A 5,996-nucleotide genomic window follows, 5' to 3' on the forward strand; every position below is an offset into this window, starting at 1 on the left:
ACCTTTTCTCTAAAAAAGACAGGACAAAGAGAATGAAATCAATGACCTTGCAACTCAAGTGAGCCTGAATTAAGGGTTTGTAAACATGGAATGAATGGCTAATGAAGTTTAATGAAGACATAAATGTATGCTATGTATAGCATAACTGATTTCAAGTAACCTTTTCCTTCGGTTGCAGCCCTGTAGCTCACCTGTAAGAACAGGCAGCAAGCACCAGGTTCTGGTAATACCAGTGTCGTGGGTTTGGTTCCCAGGAAACACATGTGTTGTCCTACTACTAAACGGGCAAATTGTTCTGGACAGGAGCAAATTCTGTAAATGTAATGCAACCCATTCAGGCTCTTAACATGAGTCCTGCATGGATGTTGGTGCTGTGGGACCTTAATGATTTGGTATCATTACTATATAAAATTATTCTGTGATTTGCAAATACATGGAACAGTACATATCTATAAAACATCAACAAAAAAAACATGAACTGACTGTCATTGTACTGAGACCAGATAAAATTCAAAGGGAACCAAAAACAAGTCCGTTAAATGGTACAGATGCGTTGACGTTTAGTCAGCAGTGATGTTACCGCAATGTGGGCCAAACCATATTAAGTGAATGGGGTGAGGGGGGGTAGGCTGCTGAGTTGATAATGGTGGGATTCAAGTAGATTAGATACTGGGAGGAAGAGCACAGCCTCTGTCTCTCACATTGTCTCTCTCTGGTGCTCCCTCTAAGCTGTTGTTAACCTTTTCTCCTCCATCCAGCTCTATCCATCTCGCTCCTGTTTAGACGACGCCTGTTGCTCAGGGCTCGAGCTATTCACTGATACTCTGACCGGTGAACTATAACCTTTCAGGGAAATGAAGGCCTGGGATTCGTTCCGCTCTGTTTCACTTTGCTCCGCACGCAACGGTCGTGCAAACCACCTGTAGCCCTCCATTGTGTTAACTGTAAATGACGCACAGGTTAACGGTGAAGATGAAATGATGATGATGATAGTGATGGTATATGGTGTATAACAATACAAAACAAAGTGTGAAGTCAGGCAAAAAGAAAAGGACTACGTCTCTAGACGCACACACACACACACACACACGCAAAAACTATACAAACTGACGCAGACACACACACTCTCCTACTTTGTAGCGTTCTAAACAGGCCTGAGAGAGCTGTAATTAGGAGGAAGAATGCATGTATTTATAGGAAAGTCTGGGATAAATGGCAGAATGACTAGCTTTGTGCCAGACTGTTATATTTAACATCCCTGATGTCAACACTGTGCTGGCCCGTTGCCATGGATTCTCCCGCCCTAGTCTGAGGTAGTTGCTTCTTATTGGCCGCCACAGACAGATGTTGAAACAATGTTGGTGGGCTCAGACACACACGCACACACAATATATAAATATATATATATATATATATATATATATATATATATATATATATATATATATATATATATATATATATATAGACTATGACATGGCTGTTTTGAGTTTTGATAATCTGAAAAATACGAACTGAGATCAAAACAGATGATTCATCATGCACAGATAAGGCTCCTGTGTGCTGATAACCTTTCATCGCCTCCCCCACTCTGCTCCCTCTCCCTCCCTCTGTTTCATCTTTTCCCTGTCTTTCTGAAATGTGGGTTATGAGATTTTACAGTCTCATCCTCGCAGTGCAGTGATGATAAGCCGAGTCTTCCCGGACCTGGTTAGCATAACCAATCACTCAGTCCTTCTCCGTCTCTGTTTACTTTGGGATGGGTGCAGCCACAAACCTCCCCCACCCCACCCCGCAATTTCCTCAGAGACATTCCCAGGAGAGACCATCTTTCAAAAGCAAACATTAAAATAACCCTGAAAACATCTAAGCTGCCTTTGATTAGACCACAGTTGGAGGTTATTACCCGTGTTTCCATTTGCATTCAGACAGATGTGCTTAGTTTTTCAAAGCTGATATTAATATAGTTCTGTATTAATATATTTCTTTAGCTCAACCACAACCTGTAGTCTTCTACTCACCTCCAACTGATGAGCCTAGACGATCCCCCAAAACATTAGGGCAACGACCTCCCCTCTCTGTTCAGTGACCCCATGTGTCTAGTTACCCTACTCTGTGCAGCTCCAGCCTCTGTCTATTTACCCCTCTCTGTGCAATCCGTTCTCTCTGCGAGCTCAGAGAACAGCCCCAAATCAAGAGCCCAGAGTTCTCAGAGTTAGTGCAAAAAAACACACAATCTCTAATGCAGTCAGAGAAGCGCGAGTTTATTAGCATCAAATGGAATGTATTTGTAAGACTGAGGCGTGTGTGTAAGTGGTGCAGGAAGGGTAGAGCAGGATGTGTGTGTGTGTGTGTGTGTGTGTGTGTGTGTGTGTGTGTGTGTGTGTGTGTGAGTGTGTGTTCTAGGGAAATCGTCCGACAATACCAAAGAGAACTTCTCCAGGGGAGGTGCTGGACCACTGGATAATGTGACCAGTCCACACCCACCACCTTCATCCAGTACTAACAGAGGGACTTTATTCTCTCAATAATTTTATTCTCACATTAGTGATCACATATAAGTACATAATGTTGATACACTGCAATATTTTGACATGCTGCAACATTACAGCGAAAGTCCTTATACAAACACGATACATCAGTCATGGACAAACACTGAGCTAATATACTAGTATACTGATAACGACAAACCATCGTCTACACCAGAAATGTCAGTTTCGGCTACCGAACTAGATGCCCCGATTTCATTTATATAGCTTAAGTAACTGAGAGAATAAAAATAAAGTTAATGCAGGAGACTACTGCCTTTCTTCACTCTGATACAATGCCCACTACTCTGCTGTGAGCCTACGTGGCCGCATGAACTAAGCCGGTCTGATGGCCCCTCTACACCATGGAGGAACCAAACCGAAATCTTGAGGCACGTTATCTCCCTGCTAAAAGCCTGTTGAGCTGAGCACGTGAGAGGGATTTTAAAAATTCCTCAAAAAAGAAGCGTTAGCTGCGAAGGAACAGGAAAGGAATGGGGCAAACAGTACAGAACCCTTTAAGGATCATGCCATCTTCATTACGCGGCACACACTCCTGCTGTCAGCGGGCCACAATAGAGCAGGGTCAGGGATGAGCAGAGAGTGGGAACATTGTCAAGACAAAGCGAGAGCTGCTGTCAGGGCCGTCCCTACACATGCCCGGGGAACTGATGCATATTTTTACGCAGAAAAAAAAAAGTGGAATAAAATAAGAAAATAGTGTTTAATTACGTGCGCGCATGAAAGCTTTGAGGGGCGAAAAAACGTTTTGCGCGCACCGTTGAAGCAGAACCTTATGATACTCAGAACCATCACTTTCATGATTGCTATAACAGCACATTTGAGTGGTCACACCACTGCACTGTCAAATCTGCAGAGATGGCCACGCAATAGGTCAGATGTGTTTGACACCAGTAGGAAGGTGGGCAGACCCTGGACACTGTCTGATTAGTGGTCCTGAACGAGTACTATGGCACCTCACATCTGGTCTGAACTGAAGTGCAGAATACTGTGGAATGTTCTTGCTACATTCATAAATTCTGTGACCATCAAATGCTGTTTTGGAAGCAGTCGAATACGGTTATTACTTTAAAAAGACTTTGGTATTTTCTCCCAGCAGGAAAGAGCCTGACACAAAGAGAACTGTTTCAGGTCCCTTTGGCCAACAGATTCTAAATTATCCTTTTGTTCAAATATTGAATTCTGCATTCAGTATTAGACTTATTAATTACAGTTTTCATTGACTGTCTATAAATCTCTTTGCCTTAATATTTGGAAGATTTTTAACTCATCATCCCATGAATTGCCAGGACTTTGTTTCATTGTACAGAGCTTTGATTAACTGTACACTGAGTTCCACTTACTACACTTCCATTATGATAGTTCATAGCTATAACACCCTAAAGCAGTGCCATGAACCTAGACTGTTATAAACCACTATGAACTATAGATGTCAGATAGTACTATGCACAGACAGAAAGGTGGCTATCCCCCGTTATAACATGGACCAATGTTGGGTAACAGGTGAGACTGCATAGACGCAGACAGTTCGTTTTTAAGTGTTAACTGGAGCGTGTTAGTTCCACAGTGTGTGTATGGAACACAGAGTTTAGTTTCCAAGTATAAACACAAATGAATAACACAAGTCCAAGAAAAACTGACAAACTGTACTGAAGACAAAAAGAAATGAAAGCACTTCCAAGGGCTGGCTTGTTATGGCAGCTAAGTGAGGAAAGATACAATAAATCTAAGTGGGGAAATGGCCGCACATTTAAAATACCACAGTTGTAATTCTGCTTTGTAACAGGTACACTGCAAAATGTCAGAATGAAATTTTACACAGCATGGCAGTGTGACAGCATCGTTCCAGCCCACTGGCTGTTCCCCGCCCAGACTCAGGTCTCACTCACCTGAGCACTGACAAGCTACTCATGCACATGTGCACATACACATTCTGACTCTACTACATGTTACACATACTTTGACTCTATTATGTTACACGTGCACACTGACTCTATTATGTTATACATGCACACTCTGACTCTATTATGTTACACATGCACGCTCTGACTCTATTATGTTAAACATGCACATTCTGACTCTACTACATGTTTCACATGCACACTCTGACTATTATGTTACACATACACATTCTGACTCTACATGTTTCACATGCACACTCTGACTCTATTATGTTATACATACACATTCTGACTCTACCACATGTTACACATGCACATTCTGGCTCTACTACGTTACACATGCACATTCAGATTCTACTATGTTACACATGCACATTCTGACTCTATTATGTTACACATGCACACTCTGACTCTATTACATGACACATTAACATTCTGACTCTATTATGTTACACATGCACATTCTGACTACTATGTTACACAAGCACACTCTGACTCTATTACATGACACATTCACATTCTGACTCTACTACATGTTACACATGCACACTCTGACTCTATTACGTTACACATGCGCACTCTGACTCTATTACGTTACACATGCGCACTCTGACTCTACTACATGTTACACATAAACACTCTGATTCTATTATGTTATACATACACATTCTAACTCTACTACATGTTACACATGCACACTCTGACTCTATTACGTTAAACATGCACACTGACTCTACTACGTTACACATTCACATTCTGACTCTACTACGTTACACATGCACACACTGACTCTACTACATTAGACACGCACATTCTGACTCTACTACGTTGCACATTTACATTCTGACTCTATTACATGACACATTCACATTCTGACTCTACTACATGTTACACATGCACACTCTGACTCTATTACGTTACACATGCAAACTCTGACTCTATTACGTTATACATACACATTCTGACTCTACTTCATGTTACACAAGCACACTCTGACTCTATTATGTTACACATGCACATTCTGGCTCTACTATGTTACACATGCACATTCTGACTGTATTGCATGTTACACATGCACACTCTGACTCTATTACGTGACATTCACATTCTGACTCTACTACATGTTACACATGCACACTCTGACTCTATTACGTTATACAAGCACATTCTGACTCTACTACATGTTACACATAAACACTCTGATTCTATTATGTTAAACATGCACACTGACTCTATTATGTTACACGTGCACATTCTGACTCTACTACACGTTACACATGCACACTCTGACTCTATTATGTTACACATGCACATTCTGGCTCTACTATGTTATATGTGTATATAAACATAATATACATATATTGTACATACATTGTTAATATATTTTTGTACATATATAGAATATATATTTCTCTATTCACCCCTGTTTTCTTTTTCCTCAGTTTGAACAGAGCACTCTCAACCATTTCACTGCGAGTTATACTGTGTATGACTATGTATGTGACAAATAAACCAAACTTGAAACTTGTTACACATGCACATTCTG

At 41.0% G+C, this 5,996-nt stretch overlaps 1 long non-coding RNA gene across 1 annotated transcript in view; it reads right to left on the reverse strand.

Moving 5' to 3' along the window:
- LOC118241757 overlaps positions 1-2,085 on the reverse strand; it is a 3,675-nt gene extending 1,590 nt beyond the window's left edge. The window contains exon 1 of the long non-coding RNA XR_004776346.1: positions 2,022-2,085. This is a non-coding gene — a long non-coding RNA (uncharacterized LOC118241757). The remainder of the gene's footprint in view (positions 1-2,021) is intronic.
- Positions 2,086-5,996: the final 3,911 nt, after the last annotated feature.

The sequence above is a fragment of the Electrophorus electricus genome, chromosome 7, assembly GCF_013358815.1.
Source record: "Electrophorus electricus isolate fEleEle1 chromosome 7, fEleEle1.pri, whole genome shotgun sequence".
Lineage (NCBI taxonomy): Eukaryota > Metazoa > Chordata > Actinopteri > Gymnotiformes > Gymnotidae > Electrophorus > Electrophorus electricus.